Genomic DNA, 12,028 nt, shown 5'->3' with positions numbered 1-12,028 from the left:
GGCCTAGTCCGAATTGGACTAGGGGGAGGGGCTGCGCCCTTCCTTGTTTCCTACTCCTACTACATGGAAGGACTCCTAGTTGGACTAGGAAAGGGGAATCCTACTCCCGGTGGGAGGACTCCCCTAGGCGCGCCATAGAGAGGGCCGGCCCTCCCCTCCTCCACTCCTTTATATACGGGGGCAGGGGGCACCCCATAGACACACAAGTTGATCCACGTGATTATATTCTTAGCCGTGTGCGGCGCCCCCTGCCACCATAGTCCTCGATAATATTGTAGCGGTGCTTAGGCGAAGCCCTGCGACAGTAGTACATCAAGATCGTCACCACGCCGTCGTGCTGACGGAACTCTTCCCCGACACTTTGCTGGATCGGAGTCCCGGGATCGTCATCGAGCTGAACGTGTGCTAGAACTCGAAGGTGCCGTAGTTTCGGTGCTTGATCGGTCAGACCATGGAGACGTACGACTACATCAACCAAACGCTTCCGTTGTCGATCTACAAGGGTACGTAGATCACACTCTCCCCTCTCGTTGCTATGCATCACCATGATCTTGCGTGTCCGTAGGAAAATTTTGAAATTACTACGTTCCCCAACAGTGGCATCCGAGCCTAGGTTTTATGTGTTGATGTTATATGCACGAGTAGAACACAAGTGAGTTGTGGGCGATATAAGTCATACTGCTTACCAGCATGTCATACTTTGGTTCGGCGGTATTGTTGGACGAAGCGGCCCGGACCGACATTACGCGTACGCTTACGCGAGACCGGTTCTCCCGACGTGCTTTGCACATAGGTGGCTTGCGGGTGACAGTTTCTCCAACTTTAGTTGAACCGAGTGTGGCTACGCCCGGTCCTTGCGAAGGTTAAAACAACACCAACTTGACAAACTATCATTGTGGTTTTGATGCGCAGGTAAGATTGGTTCTTGCTTAAGCCCGTAGCAGCCACGTAAAACTTGCAACAACAAAGTAGAGGACGTCTAAATTGTTTTTGCAGGGCATGTTGTGATGTGATATGGTCAAGACATGATGCTAAATTTTATTGTATGAGATGATCATGTTTTGTAACCGAGTTATCGGCAACTGGCAGGAGCCATATGGTTGTCGCTTTATTGTATGCAATGCAATCGCGCTGTAATGCTTTACTTTATCACTAAGCGGTAGCGATAGTCGTGGAAGCATAAGATTGGCGAGACGACAACGATGCTATGATGGAGATCAAGGTGTCGCGCCGGTGACGATGGTGATCACGATGGTGCTTCGGAGATGGAGAGCACAAGCACAAGATGATGGCCATATCATATCACTTATATTGATTGCATGTGATGTTTATCTTTTATGCATCTTATCTTGCTTTGATTGACGGTAGCATTATAAGATGATCTCTCACTAATTATCAAGAAGTGTTCTCCCTGAGTATGCACCATTGCGAAAGTTCTTCGTGCTGAGACACCACATGATGATCGGGTGTGATAGGCTCTACGTTCAAATACAACGGGTGCAAAACAGTTGCACACGCGGAATACTCAGGTTATACTTGACGAGCCAAGCATATACAGATATGGCCTCGGAACACGGAGACCGAAAGGTCGAGCGTGAATCATATAGTAGATATGATCAACATAGTGATGTTCACTAATGAAACTACTCCATCTCACGTGATGATCGGACATGGTTTAGTTGATTTGGATCACGTAATCACTTAGAGGATTAGAGGGATGTCTATTAAGTGGGAGTTCTTAAGTAATATGATTAATTGAACTTAAATTTATCATGAACTTAGTCCTGGTAGTATTTTGCAAATCATGTTGTAGATCAATAGCTCGCGTTGTTGCTTCCCTGTGTTTATTTTGATATGTTCCTAGAGAAAATTGTGTTGAAAGATGTTAGTAGCAATGATACGGATTGGATCCGTGATCTGAGGTTTATCCTCATTGCTGCACAGAAGAATTATGTCCTTGATGCACCGCTAGGTGACGGGCCTATTGCAGGAGCAGATGCAGACGTTATGAACGTTTGGCTAGCTCAATATGATGACTACTTGATAGTTTAGTGCACCATGCTTAACAGCTTAGAATCGGGACTTCAAAGACGTTTTGAACGTCATGGACCATATAAGATGTTCCAGGAGTTGAAGTTAATATTTCAAGCAAATACCCGAGTTGAGAGATATGAAGTCTCCAACAAGTTCTATAGCTAAAAGATGGAGGAGAATCGCTCAACTAGTGAGCATGTGCCCAGATTGTCTGAGTACTACAATCGCTTGAATCAAGTGGGAGTTAATCTTCCAGATAAGATAGTGATTGATAGAATTCTCTAGTCACCATCACCAAGTTAGTAGAACTTCGTGATGAACTATGATATGCAAGGGATAACGGAAACGATTCCCAAGCTCTTCGTAATGCGGAAATTGATGAAGGTAGAAATCGAGAAAAACATCAAGTGTTGATGGTAGACAAGACCACTAGTTTCAAGAAAAGGGCAGAGGGAAGAAGGGGAACTTCAAAAAGAACAGCAAGCAAGTTGCTGCTCAAGTGAAGAAGCCCAAGTCTGATCCTAAGCCTGAGACTAAGTGCTTCTACTGCAAAGGGACTGGTCACTGGAAGCAGAACTACCCCAAGTGATTGGCGGATAAGAAGGATGGCAAAGTGAACATAAGTATATTTGATATACATGTTATTGATGTGTACTTTACTAGTGTTTATAGCAACCCCTCAGTATTTGATACTAGTTCAGTTGCTAAGATTAGTAACTCGAAACGGGAGTTGCAGAATAAACAGAGACTAGTTAAGGGTGAAGTGACAATGTGTGTTGGAAGTGGTTCCAAGATTGACATGATCATCATCGAACACTCCCTATACTTTCGGGATTAGTGTTGAACCTAAATAAGTGTTATTTGGTGTTTGCGTTGAGCATAAATATGATTTGATCATGTTTATTGCAATATGGTTATTCATTTAAGTAAGAGAATAAATTGTTGTTCTGTTTACATGAATAAAACCTTATATGGTTACACACCCAATGAAAATGGTTCGTTGGATCTCGATCGTAGTAATACACATATTCATGATATTGAAGCCAAAAGAAGCAAAGTTAATAATGATAGTGCAACTTATTTGTGGCACTGCCGTTTAGGTCATATTGGTGTAAAGCGCATGAAGAAACTCCATGCTGATGGGATTTTGGAATCACTTGATTATGAATCAGTTGATGCTTACGAACCATGCCTCATGGGCAAAGATGACTAAGACTCCGTTCTCTGGAACAATGGAGCGAGCGACAGATTTGTTGGAAATCATACATACTGATGTATGTGGTCCGACAAATAGGCTCGTGGCAGGTATCATTATTTTCTAATCTTCACGGATGATTTGAGCAGATATGGGTATATCTACTTGATGAAACATAAGTCTGAAACATTTGAAAAGTTCAAAGAATTTCAGAGTGAAGTGGAAAATCATCGTGACAAGAAAATAAAAGTTTCTACGATATGATCACAGAGGTAAAATATTTGAGTTACGAGTTTGGCCTTCAATTAAAACAATGTGAAATAGTTTCACTACTCACGCCACCTGGAACACCATAGTGTAATGGTGTGTCCGAATGTCATAACCGTACTTTATTAGATATAGTGCGATCTATGATGTCTCTTACCGATCTACCACTATCGTTTTGGGGTTATGCATTAGAGACAGCTGCATTCACGTTAAATAGGGCACCATCTAAATCCGTTGAGACGACACCGTGTGAAGTATGGTTTGGCAAGAAACCTAAGCTGTCGTTTCTTAAAGTTTGGAGTTGCGATGCTTATGTGAAAAAGTTTCATCTCGATAAGCTCAAACTCAAATTGGAGAAATATGTCTTCATAGGATACCCAAAGGAGACAGTTGGGTACACCTTCTATCACAGATCCGAATGCAAGACATTCGTTGCTAAGAATGGATCCTTTCTAGAGAAGGAGTTTCTCTCGAAAGAAGTGAGTGGGAGGAAAGTAGAGAACTTGATGAGGTAACTGTACCTGCTCCCTTATTGGAAAGTAGTTCGTCACAGAAATCTGTTCCTGTGACTACTACACCAATTAGTGAGGAAGCTAATGATGATGATCATGTAACTTCAGATCAAGTTACTATCGAATCTCGTAGGTAAACCAGAGTGAGATCCGCACCAGAGTGGTACGGTAATCCTATTCTGGAGGTCATGTTACTTGACCATGACGAACTTGCGAACTATGAGGAAGCGATGATGAGCCCAGATTCCGTGAAATGGTTTAAGGCCATGAAATCTGAGATATGATCCATGTATGAGAACAAAGTATGGACTTTGATGGATTTTCCCGATGATCGGCAAGCCATAGAAAATAAATGGATCTTCAAGAGAAAGACGGACGCTGATAGTAGTGTTACTATCTACAAAGCTAGAATTGTCGCAAAAAGGTTTTCGACAAGTTCAAGGTGTTGACTACGATGAGAGTTTCACACTCGTATCTATGCTTAAGTCTGTCCGAATCATGTTAGCAATTGCTGCATTTTATGAAATCCGGCAAATGGATAAACAAAACTGCATTCCTTAATGGATTTATTAAAGAAGAGTTGTATATGATACAACCAGAAGGTTTTGTCAATCTTAAAGGTGCTAACAAAATGTGCAAGCTCCAGCGATCCATCTATGGACTGGTGCAAACATCTCGGAGTTGGAATATACGCTTTGATAAGTTGATCAAAGCATATAGTTTTATACAGACTTGCGGTGAAGCATGTATTTACAAGAAAGTGAGTGGGAGCACTACAACATTTCTGATAAAGTATATGTGAAAGACATATTGTTGATCGGAGATAATGTAGAATTATTCTGCAAAGCATAAAGGAATGTTTGAAAGGAGTTTTTCAAAGAAAGACCTCGGTGAAGCTGCTTACATATCGAGTATCAAGATCTATAGAGATAGATCAAGATGCTTGATAAGTTTTTTCAATGAGTACATACCTTGACAAGATTTTGAAGTAGTTCAAAATGGAACAGTCAAAGAAAAAGTTTCTTGCCTGTGTTACAAGTGTGAAGGTGAGTAAGACTCAAAGCCCGACCACGGCAGAAGATAGAAAGAGAATGAAAGTCATTCCCTATGCCTCAGTCATAGGTTCTATAAAGTATGCCATGCTGTGTACCAGATCTATTGTATACCATACACTGTGTTAAGAGAGGGAGTACAATAGTGATCTAGGAGTAGATCAATGGACAGCAGTCAAAATTATCCTTACTGGAATAAGGATATGTTTCTCGATTACGGAGGTGACAAAAGGTTCGTCGTAAAGGGTTACGTCGATGCAAGTTTTGACACTGATCCAGATGACTCTAAGTCTCAATCTGGATACATATTGAAAGTGGGAGCAATTAGCTAGAGTAGCTCCATGCAGAGCATTGTTGACATAGAAATTTGCAAAATACATGCGGATCTGAATGTGGCAGACCCGTTGACTAAACTTCTCTCACAAGCAAAACATGATCACTTTTTGGGTCTTAATCACATAGCGATGTGAACTAGATTATTGAATCTAGTAAACCCTTTGGGTGTTAGTCACATGGAGATGTGAACCAATCACATAAAGATGTGAACTATTGATGTTAAATCACATGGCGATGTGATCTAGATTATTGACTCTAGTGCAAGTGGGAGACTGAAGGAAATATGCCCTAGAGGCAATAATAAAGTTATTATTTATTTCCTTATATCATGATAAATGTTTATTATTCATGCTAGAATTGTATTAACCGGAAACATAATACATGTGTGAATACATAGACAAACAGAGTGTCACTAGTATGCCTCTACTTGACTAGCTCGTTAATCAAAGATGGTTATGTTTCCTAACCATGGACAACGAGTTGTTATTTGATTAACAGGATCACATCATTAGGTGAATGATCTGATTGACATGACCCATTTCATTAGCTTAGCACCCGATCGTTTAGTATGTTGCTATTGCTTTCTTCATGACTTATACATGTTCCTATGATTATGAGATTATGCAACTCCCGTTTACCGGAGGAACACTTTGTGTGCTACCAAACGTCACAACGTAACTGGGTGATTATAAAGGTGCTCTACAGGTGTCTCCAAAGGTACATGTTGGGTTGGCGTATTTCGAGATTAGGATTTGTCACTCCGATTGTCGGAGAGGTATCTCTGGGCCCTCTCGGTAATGCACATCACATAAGCCTTGCAAGCATTGCAACTAATGAGTTAGTTGTGAAATGATGTATTACGGAACGAGTAAAGAGACTTGCCGGTAACGAGATTGAACTAGGTATTGAGATACCGACGATCGAATCTCGGGCAAGTAACATACCGATGAAAAAGGGAACAACGTATGTTGTTATGCGGTCTGACCGATAAAGATCTTCGTAGAATATGTAGGAGCCAATATGGGCATCCAGGTCCCGCTATTGGTTATTGACCGGAGACGTGTCTCGGTCATTGTCTACATTGTTCTCGAACCCGTAGGGTCCGCACGCTTAAGGTTTCGATGACAGTTATATTATGAGTTTATGAATTTTGATGTACCGAAGGAGTTCGGAGTCCTGGATGAGATCGGGGACATGACGAGGAGTCTCGAAATGGTCGAGACATAAAAATCGATATATTGGACGACTATATTCGGACATCGGAAAGGTTCCGAGTGATTCGAGTATTTTTTGGAGTACCGGAGAGTTACGGGAATTCGCCGGGAGAAGTATTGGGCCTTATTGGGCCATACGGGAAAGAGAGAGGGGCTGCCTAGGGCAGGCCGCGCGCCCCCCAAGGCCTAGTCCGAATTGGACTAGGGGGAGGGGCTGCGCCCTTCCTTGTTTCCTACTCCTACTACATGGAAGGACTCCTAGTTGGACTAGGAAAGGGGAATCCTACTCCAGGTGCAAGTGGATTCCCCTAGGCGCGCCATAGAGAGGGCCGGCCCTCCCCTCCTCCACTCCTTTATATACGGGGGCAGGGGGCAGCCCATAGACACACAAGTTGATCCACGTGATCATATTCTTAGCCGTGTGCGGCGCCCCCTGCCACCATAGTCCTCGATAATATTGTAGCGGTGCTTAGGCGAAGCCCTGCAGCAGTAGTACATCAAGATCGTCACCACGCCGTCGTGCTGACGGAACTCTTCCCCAACACTTTGCTGGATCAGAGTCCGGGGATCGTCATCGAGCTGAACGTGTGCTAGAACTCGGAGGTGCCGTAGTTTCGGTGCTTGATCGGTCGGGCCGTGGAGATGTACGACTACATCAACCAAACGCTTCTGTTGTCGATCTACAAGGGTACGTAGATCACACTCTCCCCTCTCGTTGCTATGCATCACCATGATCTTGCATGTGCGTAGGAAAATTTTGAAATTACTACGTTCCCCAACAGTGCTGTGTGCCGAATGGGTGCCTGAGTGTTGCGTGCGTCCATGTGTACGTGTGAGTGTTGCATGTTGCATGCATGCATGGGGCTTACTCCCTCACATTGACATGTTCATATTTCAAGCTTCCTTTGTTCCCTCCATATGGTGATACTCCCTCTGTTCCCAAATATGAAGTAAAATCCTCCCTCTGTTCCCAAATACGGAGTAAAATCCTCCCTCTGTTCCCAAATACGGAGTATTTGTCTTTCTAGAGATTTCAACAAGTGATTACATACGGAGCAACGCATAGCATGAAACCTAACCATAGACTACATACAGAGATTTCAAAAGCAGCCACAACTACAAAAGAAGTATTAAGGTAAACCTAATCATAGCATGAAACATATTGATCCAAATCAGCCCCTTACGAAGCAACGCATAAACTAGGGTTTAAGCTTCTATCACTCTAGCAACCTATCATCTACTTATTACTTCCCAATGCCTTCCCCTAGGCCCAAACAATGGTGAAGTGTCATGTAGTCGACGTTCACATGACACCACTAGAGGAGAGACAACATACATCTCATCAAAATATTGAACGAATACCAAATTCATATGACTACTTATAGCAAGACTTCTCCTATGTCCTCAGGAACAAACGTAACTACTCACAAATCATATTCATGTTCATAATCATAGGGGTATTAATATGCATAAAGGATCTAAACATATGATCTTCCATCAAATAAACCAACTAGCATCAACTACAAGGAGTAATCAACACTACTAGCAACTCACAGGTACCAATCTGAGGTTTTGGGACAAAGATTGGATACAAGAGATGAACTAGGGTTTGAGATGAGATGGTGCTGGTGAAGATGTTGATGAAGATTGACCCCCTCCCGATGAGAGGATCGATGGTGATGACGATGGTGATGATTTCCCCCTCCCGGAGGGATGCTTCCCCGGCAGAACAGCTCTGCTGGAGCCCTAGATTGGTTCCGCCAAGGTTCCGCCTCGTGGCGGCGGTGTTTCATCCCAAAAGCTTGCTTATGATTTTTTCCAGTGCGAAAGACTTCATATAGCCAAAGATGGGCACCGGAGGCCTGCCAAGGGCCCACAAGACAGGGGGGGCGCGCCCCCACCCTCGTGGATGGTGGGTGGCCCCCCTCTGGTGCTTTCTTCGTCCAATATTTTTTATATAATCCAAAACTGACTTCCGTGGAGTTTTAGGACTTTTGGAGTTGTGTAGAATAGGTCTCTAATATTTGCTCCTTTTCCAGCCCAGAATTCCAGCTGCCGGCATTCTCCCTCTTCGTGTAAACCTTGTAAAATAAGAGAGAATAGGCATAAGTATTGTGACATAATGTGTAATAACAGCCCATAATGCAATAAATATTGATATAAAAGCATGATGCAAATTGGACGTATCAACAACATACAGTTCACTCGGATGAATTGTTTGTGATTAGGCAACACAAAAGAAACAGACAGCCAGATCAAGGTGTGTGCGATATACGACATGCGGTTCACTTGGATGAACTGTTTGTGTTGAGACAAGAGAACATAAATGGTTCAATATAACAAATGCCATAAATATTGCAAGGTTCAAATTCAAAGATTACAACGCCCAAATTCAAACATTGCAAGCATCACCATTTCTGCAAAGGGATCATCCATTGACAAGTCATGTTTGGGTTTGACACAATGACTTCCAATTGCTCTGGCATATGCTCTTCCAATATGAAGTTTAGCTTTTTTTGGAGGCTCTTCCATTCCGCAGTACCTGTCAGCTCTGATAATCATACCATTCATCTTTCCTAATTAAATGCGTGTTCAACTTTGGTACCCTCAGCACCCTTGCTCTGGTAACAAAGAACCTGGCGATTGTAATCTGTGGTAAAGATCCCTCGGTAGGAGTTCAAAGTAACATTTGAGAGATGCATTCGATGTGATTGTCATTATAAACATTATCCACCTCTGGGCCTATTATTATCTGCAAAAGAAGAGAACGTGTTAGTGCCTACATGCAATTTTGAACACTGCTACACGCCTATTTGGTTTGTAGGATTTGTAAAATGCACCAACGTGCCATCTTCGATTTGACATGATTAACATGGGCATTTGATTACAATGTAGAAACACGTAGCCTTCTTCACAAGAGGTTGGATTGGATGAAAAATTCCCTAAGAAAACTAGTACAGATGAATCCAAAGGAGAAATGCTTATGGACGATTATAACCATATGAATGAAGCAACCAATATGGGGTGGGGGTGTATGTCCTAAAATCCTCCAAAATTCCTTCAGAAATCGTAGTACATTGTCATTATAAACTTGGGGAAAGGTGCAAAAATTGAACTCCCTTATGGTTAACATTTAACAAGAAAGGAACATCACCTCAATATACAACTTCTTCAGGCACGGAAAGCATCTCAGGCAACTGACAACTTGGTCCAGGTTGGGGCCGACAGATTCTAGTGCCAAGACCTTCACTGTGCCCAGAATCTGGGTCAAGCTTTGCTGGATGACAAACGAACATACATCTTCAAAACTAGAAATAATGTTGATATCAAGAAGGAGAGGTATAAGGCGACTGTTGTACCTGAAAGTTGTAGTATTTGACAGACGAGTGGCCCACCACTATCAATTTCGGCGCAGAAATGACATTGATTCTTGTTGGACCTTGTTGATCAACTACAAGTAATCTCTCAAGTGAAGGTGTGTCCTTAATGACCATGTTGTGGTCCACCTTTTGTGATCTCTCTTTGCAGCACCTGCAACACACATAAATAGTCCGGAGAGTCCTGGAGGTGATGTGCAAGGTACTCGACCAATTCATCACCTGAAGATGAAGGAACTCGAGTGCAGTATAGTTGCGGAGCAGGCGCTCCATGTCATCCTTTGGGATGCAGACGCCGACGAGCTCGAGGTGCTTCAGTCGTGGTAGAAAAAGAGCGGGCGCGTCATTAAGGGGGGGGGATGGCAGTTCATGAACTTGGCAAGGCGCAACATGGGCACGGAGTGGAGCGTGGACGTTGGCAGCAAGCGCATATGCCCATCACTAAAACTGAGCTTCTCGAGCTGATCTATGGCGGGGGATCGGAACCACTCATCAAGCTTGGCTCGGTGCTTGCCATTGGAACGGAACTTTCCCGTGATAAGGCCTTTGATTGGGCCATGGTGACTACCGAGGATCTGGGAGAACGCATCCAAGCTTTGGCGATAGCCATGGAAGAGATCGTGGGCGTCGAGGAGGTCAACAGGGGTGAGGATCCATAGGGGGCACCACTGCCGGGAAAGGCGGCTGTCCTCGCCCGATATTTGATTGGGAGGAGGGATATGATGACTATCAACATATCATCGGGGAGGTTGTTGATGAAGTCTAGGCCTGCTGGAGTTGCTTGTGGTTCTTTCTCGACCCGCCTCCGCTTGTTGCAGCCTTGTTCTCCACCTCGTCGGCGGCGACGGAAACCTCTGTCTCCATATTCACGCCGTGCTCTGGTGCTTCAGCAGCCCCGGTGTTGCCACTCCCTCCGATGGGGCGCTTCGATGACATCCTCATACACCGACGACTTTGAGGACTCAGAGTAGCATCGAGGATGCGGGCGAAGAGAGTGGATTACGTGTGTGGCGAGGATGGGGGGGTGCGGCTGCTCGACGCGTCATAAATATAGACCAGTGGGAGCGAGGCGGGCGGCGGTCCAAGGCTGTCTTGCTTCCCGGTGAGAACGACTGCTTAATCTCTATGAATGAAATCTATGCTTAATTACTGAATTTTAGTTGCAAAAATAGATAGTGCTATTGATTTTCAGCTGCATATTTTGAAAAATCGCAGTGTCTCTTGGCTTAGCGCCGAAGTCTAGCTTTAATTTGCATACCGTAATCTGAACCATTTGCATTGAAGAGATGAACAGATCCGGTGTTGAACAGCTTGCATGCTTCCCAGTGAGCCTGCGCACCGGACTACACCCGCACGCCTCCCGTTCAGTCATGTAGCTGTCCGCACGGCATCTCCTATAGCCATTAAAACCAAGACACATGGGGTCACGTGAATGGTTAACAGTACGCACACGGTTTGAATTATACAAACGTTTGAGATATTAAAGTGGCAGCTATTTTTTCAAAATGCCTTTGTTCGCTGTTATTCGAGTACGCCTTCTCTCAAAATGGACAAGAAAAATACCACAGCATGTTGGGTGCCATTCCATGATAGCATGTCAAGTTTCATGAATGTCAGACGAGTTTCGGATTTACTAGAATTTAAAAGCCATGTATCTCAACGTTTTGCCGGCAATCAACGTCCCCTGGTGTTTGAAATTCATTCCCATTTCTTGCGTGGGACCTAAGCATGCACCCAAGGACACATATTAGATTTTTCAACCAATTTATATACACTAGAGCATGTGCATGTATTTCAAATTTGAATTATGCACATAAAATGACTAGAAAACCCAGTTAATGTATAAAAATGTCCAAACGAACCCCGAAAAATTCCAAAACTTAACACAACACTCATGTTGTTCTATGTTGGCACTAGAAATTTTTTGAAAACAATAAGAGGCAATGGATATCGTTTCGTCCCCAAAGGTGGCACGTTCCGTACCGAAACCATTAGGCTTGTTGTGAGAAGCTCTGGTTTGCGAGAAGCTTATACCCAAACC

This window comes from Triticum dicoccoides, chromosome 3A (genome assembly GCF_002162155.2).
Source record: "Triticum dicoccoides isolate Atlit2015 ecotype Zavitan chromosome 3A, WEW_v2.0, whole genome shotgun sequence".
Classification (NCBI taxonomy): domain Eukaryota; kingdom Viridiplantae; phylum Streptophyta; class Magnoliopsida; order Poales; family Poaceae; genus Triticum; species Triticum dicoccoides.
Note: the sequence above shows the minus strand (reverse complement) of the source record.